We start from the raw sequence: 17,855 nt of genomic DNA on the forward strand, positions 1-17,855 counted from the left end.
ATTAGAATAATTATATTATAAAAATAATATAATGTAATAATTACTCTAGTGTTAATATAATAACTTTATTATTTGTATACTTCTCACGCTAAAAATCATTTGTGTTTGATGTAATTAAACACTATAGAGGATTACTCTACATGTTCTAATAAAAGAAAAATAATTGTGCCGCATATCATTACAATGTTTCATCTAACATTTTTTTCCCCGCCAAAACACATTTACTTTTATATCTCATAAATTAATATATTTAATTATAATTAATATATATTTTCTATATATAAGTTGATCATAATAGATTATATTTATCTAATTCTTATAGGAATTTTTTAACATGTGCTCTAAGGGCACATGTAAGAAACATTAATTATGATAATATTCTTGTTGAAACTATAATTTTATATTAATTATATTCATCTCTTAATAACTAATATATTTAACATTACCTTTTTCCCTTTTAAATCTTACCTCCATTGATAACTACTAAATAAAAATTTTATAATTCCCTCTAAATTTACTATTTCATCTCCCATCATTTTTATATTCATTTATATGTAAAGAATTTTCAAATGTAAAAGTAACTTTTGAAATTCCTATAACGTCTTCAAGTGTTAAACCAACTCAAGATCAGCTTGCTCTAGCGATTCAATATTCGGCTTGCAAAGAAAATGACACAGGTTTTGTTGTCAAGCATTACAAAGCGGCTCAATGGCATAAGGTGGTTTGGGATGGTAAGATGGCTAAATGCACTTGAAAAAATTTGAATTTATCGGGATACTTTGTCGTCATGTTTTGAGCGTTCTTCATCATAGGGGTTGCTTTGAAATTCCTTTTAGTTATTAGCTATCACGATGGAGACGGGAAGATGCTCAATTCAATAACGACTCTCAATTACACCAAGAAGGAACTTTGGATATACATAATCTTTTACTGAAAACAATGATCCTATAACTAATGTAATTGAATTGGTTCAACACTTGGAAACGTTATAGGAATTTCAAAAGTGACTTTTATATTTAAATATTCTTTACATATAAATGAATATAAAAATGGTAGGAGATGAAATAGTAATTTTAGAGAGAATTATTTAATCTTTATTTAATATTTATTAATGGATGAAAGATTTAGAAGAGGAAAATATAATGTTAAATATGGTAGTTATTAAGAGATGAATGTAATTAATATAAAATTATATCTTTAACACAAATACTTTCATAATTAATGTTTCTTACATGTGCCCTTGGGGCACATGTTAGAAAATCCCAATCTTATATTTAAGTTCAAATTTTAGTTAAAAAAGTCAACTTAAGTTTCTATATCATCTCCAAATTTAAGTCGTTTTTATTTTATATAAAAGATCAAATTCACTAATAAATACTAAAAGGGCTTTCTACATAAGCATCGTCTAAAACAAACGATTTTTATTAGCAGTAGAAAAGAAAGTAACTTCTTAGAAGTTGAAATATGAAAAAATAGATATGCCTAGCTATTTTAGTCTATGGGTAAAATATCTAATTGATAGAGTTAGCACCGTAAAAATAAATTAGCAAGGTTTTAGCCGATACAATAAGAATTGCTTACTTTATGTCATGATGTGAGACAAACGTTAGTAATCAACTTATGTAATAGAGTTGATCCACTAAGGTATTTAGCATCGGTGTATGATCAGATCCCAAAGATAGTAAGTCTTTCCTTTTGAAAGTCTTTTTTAAAAAGTATATATAATCTAAGATAGTAGGAATCACCATTTTACTTCAATCGTTCATTGAACAAAACAATAATGAGAAAACCAAGTTTAGCCACTTATACCGTGAATTCGGTTGTAAACGAGGAATGTAGTGTACCGTCCCGTTTTTTCGTTTCGGTTAATAAATAAAATATGAGTTATTAGGAGTTGGGCTTGTATTGGGTTAAATAGATATGAGTTATGGACTTTGGTTAAAAAAGAAAGAAATAAAGACCATGGGCTTAAGCCTATGACCCATCATATATAAACAATAATTACTCCATAATACATTCATTTCACATATTCCATACATCACCCAAAACACACACCCAAGCGCTCTCTCTCTAGTTTCTCTATTTCCTAAGCCGAACCCAAGAGGAAAACCGAGCATCGACCCGAGGTAATGATAGTATGATATTGTATGGGCCCAAATCCGCTAGATTTAGTCGCGAAACGATGAGCCGACACCCTAAACCATTAAAGTTATGAGATTCGGATGGAATCGGGTATAAACCGAGCAAAAGATGAGCTTAGGGGTCACCCTAGCTCATATCTGGATTGAACGGGACGAAAAACGGTGAAAAACGGTGGAAAATAACTGAGATCTCGCTTTTTCGGCGAGATCCCGGTTTTCCGGCGGCGCCGGAGAATGTGGGTACGAGGTTAAGAGAATGTCAGGGAATATTTTGACATTCTCTGACCTAAACCTAATTCGTTAACGGAAACTTAGCAAACGAGCCTTAATTCCTATGTTAATTCGTCAAAGGAAGAATGACGAACTAGCCCCATTCGTTAAGGAAATTCGTTAAGTGAGGGACGAATGAACCCCATTCGTTATAGGGTTCATTAGTTAACCAGACCAAGCGAATAAGTCCAAATTCGTTATAAGGACCGGTTCGTCATAAGGTCCAATTCGTTTTGAGGACTGGTTCGTTATAAGGTCTGATTCGTTATAGTAGTAAATTCGTCATGAAGGTAGAACCCCATTCGTTAAGGGACTAGGACGAATTAGAAGTTTGAAAGAATGACAGAAAGGTCCCTGGACTTAGAATAAAATGAATTAATTACAAAGAAACCCTCGATCCATTTGAGTTAGCAAATAAAATAATAATTTAGAATTCTAATGAAAAATGTGTTAAGACAGTTAATGAAAATAAAAAAAAATTTCCAAGCTGACCTGACAACTCGAACCCAGCCAGGGGCTCTGCCCCTTGGACCCTGCTAGGGGATGCCGCCCCTAGAACCCCGCTGCCAGGGGCGCTGTAACATCCCAAAATTTCAAATAATAATATTTAATATCTTTATTTGTTATGATAGAAAAGTTTACTTGAGTTGATAAATAAATAATAAAATAATAAAAATTGTTAGATAAAAAGGCTAATTAGATGGAATTAATTATGGAACAAAAAGGAAAGATGGACCTTAGGTCACAAGGTACTATCATACAATTTAAATATGACAATATCTAATTTATTTTGTTTATATTCAATCATATACAAATCGCCGCAACTGGTTACAAATAAATAAAAAAAAACAATTTATAAAACTAGTTGTCTTTTTTTATATATAACCTAAAGCCAATCTATGTGATCTTTACTCTTCACTTCAAACCAAAGAATAACCTACAATATGCGTAAATATATATATATATATATATATATATATATTGTCAACAACACATGTTGACGACGGATTAGTCGACATTTTTCACAAATATTACGAACAGAAGCTCTTATTTTCATTTTTGACACTCCTTACTTTAATTTTGAATCCATTTCTTGGACAAAAATAAATATTTTGAAATTCTCGATTTCAAATCGTATTTCCGCAAAAGAAATAATGAAAACACCTAATCTTTCGAATCTTTGTTGCCGAGTCGATTTGGAAACGTACATTAATCGATAATAATGTTTTACACCCAATATTATTACATCATCAAGATCTAACCCATTTTAGGTATAAAGCTTAAACCTTTAGTGATCGTAAACCCGTTTTAGCTAGGTCTTTCTCCAACAAGTTGATCAAGTCCATTTTTAACATTAAGTTCACATTTTTATTAGGGCAAAAGGACCATAAAAATGAAATCTTTAAACTAAAACGTACCTTGATGATTCACTTCGGCTACGGGTTAGCTTCAATACGTGATCCTAGACTTGTATCTTGGTTGTATAATCGAGGATCTATCATAAATCTTCCTTGATTTGAATTCGGGTATGAGACGCCGGCTATGGAGGTGTTTTGGCTTAAGTGTGTGTGTTTGTGGTGTAGGCTGTGGTGTAGAATGGATGGAAATTGAAAGGATTAGGGTTTAAGGGGTATTTATACTTCCTTAAGCTAATGGACCTAAGGCCCATCTTGTCCATAATTAATTCCATCTAATTAGCCTACTTACTATCCCATCTTTATTATTTTCTTTATTATTTTCTTTATTATTTCTTTAATAACTCAAGTAAACTCTCTGGACGTTACACAGAGTTCGGGAAGTCTGATTTTTATCAGCAAAACTGTAACAGCTAAAAATGAAATTTTCTGGCCACTGTAGCTGCGGTTTCCGGCGACGGCGAGATGATGTGTTTGTATATCGGGGCGAGACGGTTCCGTGGCCGCTTGAATCACTCAATTCCGAGTTTGTTTGATATGGTTTTGGTTTATTCGAGTGATTTCGTTCATAAACATCAAAGGTACATTTTTGTTAAAAATGTTTACTTTTCGTGTACGGATTTGCATGAATATTTGTAGGATGATAGAATGAGTCACGATTAGTTATAAAGTAATGAACTTGCTAGTAAACGGGTTAGTTGGTTCGTTTCGGGTCAAACGAGTAGTGTTCGGTTCGTGAAAAGGACGGGTAAATGAAGTCGGTTTTGCATGAAACTTGGTAGGATAGTAAATCGGACCTTATCATGTGAGAAAAATGTAAACTTGTATATAAACAATTTGTTTGGAATGAACTGGGACAAACGGGTAATGTTTGAACCAAGTTAGTGTAAAGAAACAATATGGTTAAAGTTCAAGGCTTAATTATTATGCAAGACAGGCAAAACAAGTTGAAGAGAAGGTTGGAAAATGATGGGAATAAATCATATTCAAATGAAAAGTAATCGAATTGAATGAAGAAAGTACTCGAATCAAGTGGGCAAGTTATCGAATGGACAAAGTAATCGAATCAAATTGTATTCGATTAGAATCTTTCATTCGATTAGAACCCGTCATTCGATTAGAATCTGTCATTTGATTAGAATCCGTCATTCGATTAGAATCTGCCATTCGGTTAGAATCTGTCATTCGATTAGAATCCGTCATTCGATTATACTGGTCATTCGATTAAATGGTTATTCGATTAGAACTTTCATGCGATTAGAACTGTCATTCGATTAGAATTGCGATTCGATTAGAATTGTGATTCGATTATAATGGTGATTCGATTAGAGTATTCTGGACCGAATTCTAGTTCCGACCAGAAGATAGAGATATTGACAAGTCAAGATTGGTTGACTAAAACACCCTTAACGGGCCAGGATTAATTTGACCATCGAAACTCCCTCAATTTGAAAAATTGATTGAGGGCTTTTGTAAAGGAGATAAAAACCTACAATATTGAACAAGGCAATGTACCCAAACGAGGATTGGAACTAGGATAAATTCGTGGTTAACGAGGTCTTGAAGCTTGAAAGGTAACGATGGCTTGAAGAACTTGATTAATCTTGAAGCAACCGAAAATGGAGAAGGGAAATTTCGCAGGATATGTGGAGGATGACTGGACTTCAGTAGTTTTTAAGGTTTAGATGTGTGTTTTGATTAAAAATTGAGTGTTATAATGCATTTATGAAGGAATCTACTCGATTAGGAAACAAAATAAGCTATTGATGAGAAAATCGGGTATAATAACTAACAAAATTTGGCTTGGACAACAAGAAAATGGTTTGGGGTGTTTTACAAAATTAATTTACATATCTTGGAGCTTAAGTTTCGTTAATTTAGTCGCAAATAGGAAAGATTTGGCAAAATAGGTCCTTGTACTTCTTCTTTTGCCATTTTCCTTGAAAAGATAGGAAAATATGAACTGAAAGCATCAGACACGAGTTCTCGGTGACCTGAGTTCTCGGTCAGCATGGGTTCTCGATCAACACGGTTTCTCAGTCAAACATGAGTTCTCGGTCAGCACGGGTTCTCGGTCAAACATGGGTTCTCGCTTCCGAGGGTTCTCTGCCTTGATTTCTCGGCCACTCGGTTTTCTGTTTGGTTATGGGTCTAGTCCCAGTTGGGTCCAGATGCCATAATGGACAGTTGGGCCCAACCTAACTAAGTCCACAAGATGCTAAGCCCATATCCTAAGTTAAAACAAAACTAGCCCATCATCATAAACTAAACAAATGAGCCCAACCTAGAAAATACGTTGGCTAACTAATATATCGACTTAATTAATTATATGATTAATTAACAAATATATATTTAACAGTTAGCCGTGCATAATTAAAGAAAGGTATTACTATTGGCTCTGAGCGTAACTGGATCCAGGTGAGTTTCTAGCCCCATTTTCCGTGTTATGTTTTTCGGGGCTGTGTGCATACTCAATGTGATTAGTTAATACACTTACCTTAAGTGGTAAGTGTATGATACGTGTGAATGTTATGAATGATGTATGTATGATATATGGATGTATATAAATGATGTATGTATGATGAATGGATATTATAGAAAGGGTTATGAGTATATAAGAAAGTATATAAAATTATAAAAGAAAAGGAAGGTATGAATGAAGGAATTGACGGTAAAGGGTGGCAGACCCTAATAATATAGGTGAAGGAGGGTGGCAGACCCTAATAATATATGTGAAGGAGGGTGGCAGACCCTAATAATATATGTGAGGTTATAGGGCAAAAGTCTCTTTAAAACGTATAAGTATGTATATAAAGTAAGATAAAATATGAAAGTATGAAAGAAAGAGAGTATGAAAGAAAGAAGGAAAGTATATACTTATGTACATATGAAAGGAAGTAAAGAAGGTTAAGTATGCATTATATGAAAGTATTGTATGTTATCAGATTATCTATAACTCACTCAGCGTAGCTGACTTTTAGTATGCACGCAAGTGAATAAACTGAAACAGCTAGCTTGAAGAGGACACATGGCAGGATTGGACGAGGCTGACATCTGAAGATTTGTCATGATGTTTTGATACTATATATTATGTTATGTTTTAAAAGACAAATTATGGATGCTTGTAATGAATATTTGACTACTTTTATTATTCCGCGAATGTTTTAATTAACTCTGACTTTGAGAACTGTGTTTATGAGTAAATCCAACGTCCAACGTAGGGCACCGGGAACGGGGCCTTACACTCTGATCGAAGATCTAATGGGTGGGAATCTTCATTTTTATTCCATAAACACTCAGTTAAAATTTGAGACCGATCCGACGGTTAGATCTCCGGAATCGTCGTGTCTTTGTGCGTTATTTTCTCAAAAACGGGAATTTGGTAAAGAATGAGTTTGGAGGCTAGGATGGGTATTGATGAGATGGGGGCTACATTTATAGGAAGAGGGTAGGGTTTCATGTTTAACTTTTCATCTAATGACACTTAATTCCCTCATAATTTAAATAATTACATTTATCTTCTATAATTTAATTAAATCCAAATCATTTAAAATATCAAACGAAATTTGGGATGTTACAAGTCTACCCACCTTATAAGAGGTTTCGTCCTCGAAACCTGCTTAGTCCTTGTAAAAGGAATACTTCTTGTATTCACATCCTTTCTTTAACCGACTTAGCTTCCTATCTTACCGGTTTATCCTTTGTCTCACAATCATCAAGTGATGTTCATTAGTTTTAGCTGTCCACAGTGGCTTGGCCATGAAGTCCTCGATAATACACTTCCGTATCCAGACTTTGCAAGTCCCCATCAGTTCCTCAAGCATGCTCTTCTTCTTGTCCTTCAAATAGAAACTTTGCACTTACTATCATAAAGTTTAGCACTGAATGACCCTTCTGTCTCATTTACAACCTTTAGTAAATATAGTACTTTGAAATACGTTCAAAAGATATTAATTCCATAAAAGGAAACCTTTCCAGTTTTCTCCTTAAGGATTACTTCTTGAAATCCCTTTGTCTTTTCCTTTAAGATAGATCACTTCTTGCCATTCCTGAGCGCATCCATTGCATAACTTGTCGGATAACTCCTTAAGTTACCATTTAAACCTTCTTTCGTTGTCAGCTCTGCGTCAACAAGTAGGGTTCATGAGTTATAGTTGTCTAGCTTGATCATGATGTAAATGATGACACATCTTCCTTTTCTTGACTAATGAGGTCTCACATTGTCCTATGAATCCATTTTTTACTGTTGTTGCATATCAGGCTGCTTGATATATCATAACTAATTATCTTAATCGACTTCCTTTCCGGGCATGTCTTGACTTTCATATGGACATTTACAGTACCATTCTATCCCTTTCGTTCTAGAGGACTTTCCTCTCATGATCGCATGTTTATCAGTGATAACGCTAATCACTCGTGTTAAGATTCAATTCAAATAAACATAAGAAAAAACTATCTCCGCGCCTTCCTTTCATGTCTTATGTCCTTGGTTTCTGGCATCTTCTTGCGGTATGATTTTCAGCTCCATATTCATAACTCTTGTGGTTGTTCTTATCCACATAGGCAAAATATCATGTCCTCTCACAGTTGTCACATACCATGAACTCATCTTCACTTGACGTTTGTTTAAGGCAAAACAAAGTGCGTATTTTTCAAAACTTATTTTTAATAAAGTTGTTACATTTAACGTATGTGAAGCATTACTAGAATAGTTATTTATTTTATTTTATTTTATTTTATTTTTTGAAGTTAACTAACTTTATGCAACCCCACATTTAGAAGGGAACATCACAAATAAAAACATTGATGTTTCTCTTTAGCAACTGTGTACCTTCAATATTAATGACTCGTAAGTATTATTTCCTAGGTTTTATAAACAGTACCATTACACCTGTATTGCACATGTAATTACTATTAATATTACTAATATATGATAAAGATTCAATACAATAATAGCTTATCGTGTAATAGGTATGTGAATCCCCTTTTTCACGAAATCGATTCATGAAATCACATCTCAACATTTCGGAATCGTCAATACGTATCCAATTAATCATTGGTTCACCGAAAAAAACAATTTGGATCGATAATCGATCAAATTTTTACTTTTTTTCACGAAAACCATTTTTGAGCATTTTTTAAGCGTTTTAGGTTTTGGCTAAGCATTTTATGGTTTTGGTTGAGCGTTTTTAGGTTTTGCCTTTGAGCGTCTCGCGTACCTATCGTACGTTAAGGTATTATTGTACAGTATATTTTCCCTACTAATATATATAAAAGAGAACTTTGATGACGCTGAAAGATTATTGATCCATTTGGCGGTGTGTCATTGGGCCAAGTTTTTTTAATATATTTTTATTTTTTTCTGTTTTGTTTTTTTAAGTTTGATTATTATGTTTCTAATTATTTTTGTTATTATTTTTATTTGTTTTGTTTTAGTACCGATACCGTAAAGAACGTGGTAGAAACTAACCTGATTTGCGTAGACTTACCGTATTTTGTTTAAATTTCAGTACCGTAACGGAAATTGGCTGAATAACAATTCTTTTTTTTAGTTTCGATTTCATAACAAATGTGAAAAGAACGACCGAATTTGCATAGATTAATTATCTCAATGCCAGGATCAACAAAACTCGGGTTTCACCGATCGGGCCACCCCTTTGGTTTATCTCACTTTTTATAACCTTTTTGTTTCAGTTCCCGCACAATAACATGCGTAACAGAAACCGACCGAAAGCATCGACTTACCACATCAACACTTAGCACTGATAATGCTTGGGTTTTTCCAACGTCTAGATTTACCGACCCACCCGGTGCAACGCGCCAGGTAAAAAACTAATTAACTTATAACTGTCATTGTCGATGGTTCAGTCACGAGTCACAAATATAATATTAAACCGACTAGTTGAACCAATATACCTTTTCCGTTAGTGGAAACTATTTATATTTCTATTGGGTCATGATTATTTATATGTTCTCGGTCAAACTTTACTTTTTGGCAATTTTAGTTTCTGTAGTTCGTTTAAGGTTGTTTTAAGCACAAAATAAGCGTTTTAAACATCGTTTAAGACTTTGAAACGAAACGACAAATATGAAACATGATTATAACATAAAATTCTTTGTTTTATTAATATTCAAATACCCGAAAGCCAAAACGGGTCTGGTTTACAATACAAAAACAAGTACAAATGTGAACCAAAAATGACGAATGTCAGAACATGTAATATATGGATACCAGATTGAGGTTTACCTTTTAAAAAAACATGTTCACGTTGTAGTTCGTTCTTTCCTTATTTAAGTAATTACGGTTAATATAATATTACATACAACTATTCATGTAAAAAATAGGTGAAAAATATAGATTTAATTAAAAAAAATACTTACTTTTTCATCGGTGTTTATGAGAAAATCCTTCAACCCATTTTAAATTATATTAAAGTCTCTGCATTTGTTTAATATGCTGCATTTCTACTATTATAATAAATAAAAACATATTTGTGTCACTTGACATCTAATTATACCATGGGTTTGTCACTTGACAAGTTTTTTTCTCAATCATTAAAACTTTTATTCTTTGTTTACAAAAGAATAATTAAAATTGTTAAATGGTAACCGAACCTTTCTTTAAATATGTTTCTCCTATTATTATGAGTTAATTAATTAGTAATTAGTTATAAATGTTGATAATAAATGTGTGTTGTTATAAATTTTAATTTTTAAATTTTAAGACCTCAAGAATGAGAGTATCTCCATGGACATGTTTTTTTAGCAACAAAGTTATTTATTACCAAAATCCTCTTAACCTTGCATATGCAAGGATTTGAACCACCTTCATTTTAAAATGGTGGACACCATACCACTAGACCATTAAGTCATAAGTCATCTCCATGGACATGTGAGAATGCATATTATTCTTCCATGTATAAGAAAATGAAATACTTTGTTTACTTATTATTTTCATTGTTATTATTATTTTAATAATAAAATCAAAGAACTTTAGCTTAAAGAACAAGTACTTGGTTTTTATCAGTTCAACAATTCTGTATTTTTTATAAGTAATCATTAATAATAATATAATCCTTAACATAATAAATAAAAATGTGGTTGTGTAACTTAGTATCTAATTAGACCATCTTGTGCCACTTGACACATTTTAAAGTAAAAAAAAAAACCTATATTAATTCCATCCCATATTCTTTAAGGAAGAAATTAATAAGGAAATCAACTATTAGATCATTGGGTATACTCTAACATCTTTTAACTCCATATACGCATCGCATCACTTATTTTTCTCTCTTTCACTCCATCTCACGCAAAGGAAATGTTTAATTCTTTTAACTCCATATCACTCATATTAATTGTTAATTTAGTATAGTCTTCTTTGCCTTTTAACCTATTAAAAACATAATACATGCTCCATTTTAACAAATTTAACACATGTGAGGAGTAGTTTAATCTATTTTTAAAATGTCATGTCATATCTTAATTTATGTTAGGGTTAGAGTATACATGACCTTATAAAATGCATTTGTCATCAAGCTTGTCTTAGCCCTTTCATGATATATTGTGTATGGTTGCTTAGTTTTAAAAATATTTCATGCTATCCGGACTATAAATGTTGTACAGTTTGATATCCTATATCCGTTGTTAAGAACACAAAGATAAAACGGATGACATGAAATGCATGTAGAGACAGATACGGTTAAGTTACATATAAAACTATAAAGGTTATATACATAGAAATAGTTAGAGATTTAGGAATATAAAGCTATATATTTATATATATGTATATAGGTCATGTATACACACCATATCGTTTAATATGTAATTTATTATACTGTAAACCACATATTTATATAAACAATTTAACATGTTATTTGTGTTTTACATTGTGTCGTCGTTAAAATTTATTTATCTTAACCCGTGTTGCACACGGGATCATAGCCTAGTGTTTAATATGCGTCAAAAGTTTTCCAACCAAAAATATTCCTGAAATCAGTGACAAACCAGTTACTAGCATTCCAGCCCACATGCCGCGAAAACAGTTCGCAAGCAGTCGACGAGTTTACCCATAAGAAGCCTATGCAAACAAATTTTTGTTGTCATATAAACTCTTGGGAACGGTTTACATTAAAAAAAATGTTAAATCTGCTATCAACTTCAATAATTGCTAACACTTTGAAGTACCACTTTATCAAATCTTGACATGTTTAATCGAAATAAGTCATTTTTTAAAATAAAATAGAATAAAAAAAAACTTCGCAGCAATATGTATCTCAAACAGGTTGGATAACTTTAATATATGTTGTGTACTCGAATCAACTCAACTAGTTACACTCAAATTAAAATGTAAGTAGCAATGATTCTATTGATTAACCGAAGAATTACAACTGAGATATCAAAGAGAAGGATGGGGATATCAGACGCTGTAGAGAGATGGGAAGAAGAACACACAATCATCATTCATCATATTCGTTGCTTGAATGGGCTTGAGTTGATTCACAACGCAGGCATGCTCATACTTGATTTGATTTGAAAGCGAGCCGAACCGAGCGGAGTGAATTTAAAGAAACGAGCGATATCTTTATGCTTTAACTTGGTTTGGTTTTGAAACCTAGCGGCTTGGTTCGGTTTTGTTTTGCTTGATTTCGAACAAAGTTCCCAATTTAAATTTCTAAAACTTCAAAATATCATTAATTCAAGACTTTTAACTCTAAATTATCTAAACTTTCACCTTTAAAATGTATAAAACTCAAAGTTAACAACAAAACATATATAAAACGAGTGGCTATGGTTTAAAATTGAACTTTGAATTTAACACAAAAGAGGGAAATTTGAAAAACTTTAAAAAAAATAGTATACTTTTATATATATACATAAAGTTTATATATAAAACTAATAAATAAAAAATAATTCGAGCAAAACAAACCGAACCAAACCGAGCAAGGTTTTGCTCGTGCTTGGATTGTTTTTAAACCGAGCCTAAATCAAACGAGCATTTTTCAAGCGAACGACGAACGAACGGCGAGCAGTTTGGACAGCCCTAATCGAGATTAGGTCGGAATTTTAATATTTTACTAGGCTTCTGCATGCGTGAAAAATGACGAGTCCCTCAAAAAATAGTTTGTTAAGTCTATAAATAATATACAATATTTGCTAAACACAAGGATCAATACTATAAGTAAAGAAAACTCTCTACAATAGTAATATTTGATTTCAATTTCTTTTTAAGTTTGTTTGTTTGTTTATATTCATTTGTGTTCGAGAACTATTTATATAAGTTTTAACCAAACAAACATGACCAAACACGAACATGCTTATTTTCTTAATGAACGAAAACGGACAAAAAAATTGCTTGATTATATGTTCATGTTTGGTTGAAGTTAAATGAACGGTCACGAAAATGCCCCAATTCGTGTCTGTTTGATTCGTTAAGAGACATGATCGTATTTTATTTGAATTGCTTATAAAGTAACCATATCACATATGTGTATTATGAATTTATGATCTAAGGCTAGCCTTAGGCTTTGACATTCGGGCCTTAAGTATCAAATGGGCCTTGGATTGAACCAAACGTCTAAGTCATTAATGGATCTAAAAAAAGTAACTCGTTTATTTTAGCCACAAATATGCTTTAGAAAAACATACAACACAACACAACAAAAATATAGGGACATACAACCACTTATATATTGCATATATTACATCAGTATAAAGTTGCATATTGAAATATATCTATAGTCGAGAAATAAAATGTAAATTCTGATCTTGGAGTACCCGATCGTTGTCTTTTGCCAACATTTTATTTAGCTCGTTGACAAAGGTTTCCATAGACACACTTGGCAAACATATGGGCACCACGATCCCAGACTCTCCCTTATGGTTTGTAAAAGGTATATAGAAACTAGCAACACCGGGGATAGCACCCACCCCGCCTTTGGCGGGTCCACCATATACCGCCTTCCCCCACCCAAAGTCAACCACATCAAATCCAGCATGAGTTACATCTGAGACTAGGTAGCTTCTAACCACAGTGAAATGGGGTCGCCCCTCGGTTACCATTAGGTCGGCTATAGATCTCATTTACTCTTCATTGACATCTGATTTAGCCTTCATCACGAGCTTTAACGCATGGGCCAACGGTTTGGTGGCTAGATCCTTAGCTGTGGAAATGGCAACCGGGAAGGCGAACCCATTTCCGTAATATCCAACTGGAAGAGGAGGATTGAACTTGGCACGCGCATTCACGATGCAAATGATGCGCATCTCTTCTTCCGGATCAGGCTGGAGCGCGATGGTACGACAGCGCCAAAGGCAGGCAGTTAGCACCTCAAAGGTGGAACACTTTTTAAGGTGCGATGGAACAAACCGACGTAGCGCTGCCATCTCAGCCGGTCCAAAGAAAAAGGATTTGTGTGCCATGTCATCTAGTGGGATTATTGTACCCTTGGTGTCTTCCACTTTGTCATACTCGCGATGAGTGCATGTCACACGTGGTGGGTCACGTGCAAAAAGCAACTCCCTTTGCCACACGGGTAAAGTCGAAGGCTTTGATGCACCTTGAGCCATTTCACCCAGTCCAGTCATGAATTGAACGAGACCTGGTGCGTCACTCATGGTGTGGTTCAGTCGTAGGATCAAGATAAAACCCCCCACATAATCATCGTGTCACCTATTAAAAAAGTTAATTAATAAAACAAGCCAATGTAATAAGGAAAGAAAAAAGAAAAAAAGTGCCTGTTTCTCAAAACTTATTTTTTAATAAATTTGTTAAAGGGTACATTTAACGGATATTAAGCATTATTAGAATAGTTATTTATTATTTATTTTTTAGTTAACTAACTTTATGCAACCACTCATTTAGATAAGGGAACACCACAAATAAAAACATTGATGTGCCTCTTTACCAACTATGTACCTTCAATATTAATGACTCGTAAGTATTATTCCTTATGTTTTATAAACACGACCATTACACCTACATTTCACATGTAATTAACTTATAACTATCATTGTTGATTTGTCGATGGTTTAGTCACTAGTCACAAATATAATATTAAACCGACTAGTTGAGCCAAAATACCTTTTCAGTTAGTGGAACATATTTATATTTCTATTGGGTCATGATTACTTATATGTTTTTGTCACACCAAAATGCATACTTTTTTAATATTATGAAGTGATATAATATTCTACCTGAATCAGTAACAAGGGTGTATCAAGAACATTTCCAGATCCAGGAACATCATAAAGAAGTTCTTCCAAACACGGAAACGGAGGTTGAAGCGCGTCTCCAAACTGCTTCAACGTCACGTCAGCCTCCGCCTCAGTAAACAACACACCTTGGCCAGTGCAGTTTACCATCAGTTTCCCGGCCGGCCCTTCTTTGAGCCGGCCAGCAAACGGATAGTAGAACACTAGCAATTTGGCCAGTGCCTTGCGGATCACACTGGCCGGGTTCTTATTATTCATTTTTGGGTCGTGGCGGTAAAATTGAATAACCGGGATATGAAACCGAAGCGCGTCTTGATCATCGATGTCCGATAGAGGTTTAAGCTCTCGTGGCGTGGGTTTAGCCGGAGCAATGAGCTCCGGTGCACGTCTCCGGACGGTGAAGGTTAAGGGAATGTCGATGTGGGACATGTTTGAGTTTGTGTGTTTTGTGTGTTTGAATGAGGTATCATTGGAGCTCCTTATGAGTCATGAGTAGATATTTAATTATTTGTTTGTTTAATTTATTTTTTCTTTTTTATTTGTATACATATGGAATAATTATTTATGGAGTAAGTTAAGTCAAACGACTTTGTAGAAAGTATTAAGTTTCAATTGCATGCATGTCAAGGACCGGTAGGTGTTGAAATTAGGTGAATAGTATTAGTACACACTATAGCCATTATATTTCTTTTTTAGGTATTTTAAGTGAAATTAAAACATATTTAGAAAAAACATTCACATAAGCTTTATAATGTTTATGAAAAAAAAAACATTCGCATAACTAAGAGCATCTTCAATACAATACAATACATGCATAAACCGTTATATTAGTTTAATGTCAGACTTTAACCATTTTTAAAAACATACATTTTCTTCTACAATACTAAACATTCACAAACTCTATTAAAAAACTATTATAATTGTATGTGTGACTAAGAAAGAAATCCTCCTCAGAGAGAGAACTAATAAATAACTCCTAAAAACTCAACCAAACATATTTTTTTAAAATAATACATTTATATTTAATTTAGTATAAGATTATATTACCAAAAATAACGATCACAATTTTTGACATATTATATATATGTATTATAACTATATTACAGTATTACATATATGTAATGTTGTGATCGGCACTTTTTTATTTTGATAAAAAAAATTAACATATAAGAATGATGAAAAAAAACTAGAATGTGGTTTTTTAAGTGAAGTTTTTATAAGTTCTTTATTAGTTATCTCTTTAAACTGTATACTAGCCATTATGAATTTTTCTAAATATATAATATTTTATGATATCTAAAAATTATTATTTATATTATATGATCCACATAATATGTGTGTATGTGACTATGTGAGTAAGTGAGTGAGTGGGAGGTAGGCCCACAAACCAAGTCCATTGCAGGGATTACAAACTTGGGGAGGGTGGACGAGTACCACAGTGGTGAGGTTTGTTTAGTTTGTGGCCTATGACTCTATGAGGATAATAATAGGGAAAAACAAAGTTAAATACCGTCATTTAAATTACCTTTTGAATAAATTAAATAAAATGTTTTTTTTAGTTTGTTAGGATTATTTTAACAATATGATATAACTTAAAACACACTCTTCGCAATATCTTATGATATGATTTTTGCTTCAACCGTTTGTCATGTGTTTTAAAATATGCTTCTTTTTTAGTGAGTGGTTTTACGTTCAAACACTTCATTTTAATTTGTTCCAAGGAGTTGTCCAAAAAAACTCATTTTCGTTCTTCTATTCCAGACAAGTTGTTAGCCGAGTTGCCAAAGTCATCCTACGGCGAAGAAGCTAAAACTTTGTCCTTTGAGATAGCTTTTATGGTCGTTTTAATTAGATACAAAATGAGTAAAACCTTGTATATATATTCACGTATGTCGAATGAGTGCTATGGGATCTTTACATGCTCAATCGTATAAAAAATAAACTCAAAGTTTTCATATGGGACTAAATATTAGTTAAGCAGTTATAGTGAATTATTGAAAACTAAATAGATTTCGTTTATTGGTTAAAAACCCGCTTTAACGGCTTTGCTATTATGTGGTCTACATATCATATACTTAAGGGGAAACTCACCAAACTTATCTTCTTATTATTTATGTAATAACATAAAAGTTTTACAAAAATTGGTGCAAGAGGAAACATCCCAAAACCAATGTTCTTTGTAATTGTCGAGCAAGCCAAAAATTTATTTTTCTAAATGTATTTGTATATTTTATTGTTAATGTGTAAATGATGATTATAAAAAACTGTATTATTAATTGTTAATGTGATAATGATGATCATAAATCTATGCTATGTTATTCTGAACGTGTAAATGGTGATTATAAACTATATTATCACAATAGGACAAGTTTTTTTATAAATAAAATAATTTTTAGAGTTTTATACGTGGGTATAAGTTTGAGTCGTTTGACTGACCTCTAGAGTCGTTATACACATTTGTGATTTGACTCATTATTTTAAACAGGCTTTTTATTTACTTATTTGTAATGTGAATACTAAAAAAATAAAAAAATAACGTCTTTAAATTTCTTGGAAGATCGCTAGAAGTTATACACAAGTGAAAAGAAAACTGCTTGAAAATTGTTGAATCAAGAAATTCCGTACTTTATTGTGACTTTTCATACAATGCTCCAAATACAAACATCATATTCGAAGAGTGTTAGTTTGTATCAATTTCATTAAACGTTATTATTAATCTAGTGGTATCAAAAATTTGAATAATGCGTTGTCATTTTTAAAGAGTGTGGGTTAAAGTCTTGTAGCTAAAAGAAAAGATATAACTAAAGAGTAGAGTTAG

At 32.7% G+C, this 17,855-nt stretch overlaps 1 pseudogene; it reads right to left on the bottom strand.

Moving 5' to 3' along the window:
* Nucleotides 1–13,412: 13,412 nt before the first annotated feature.
* On the bottom strand, nt 13,413–15,477 carry LOC143609832 (benzyl alcohol O-benzoyltransferase-like; annotated as a pseudogene).
* Nucleotides 15,478–17,855: the final 2,378 nt, after the last annotated feature.

This window comes from Bidens hawaiensis, unplaced genomic scaffold (assembly GCF_021521415.1).
Source record: "Bidens hawaiensis isolate Kalapana, Puna unplaced genomic scaffold, B.hawaiensis_p1.1 tig00017045_1, whole genome shotgun sequence".
NCBI lineage: Eukaryota > Viridiplantae > Streptophyta > Magnoliopsida > Asterales > Asteraceae > Bidens > Bidens hawaiensis.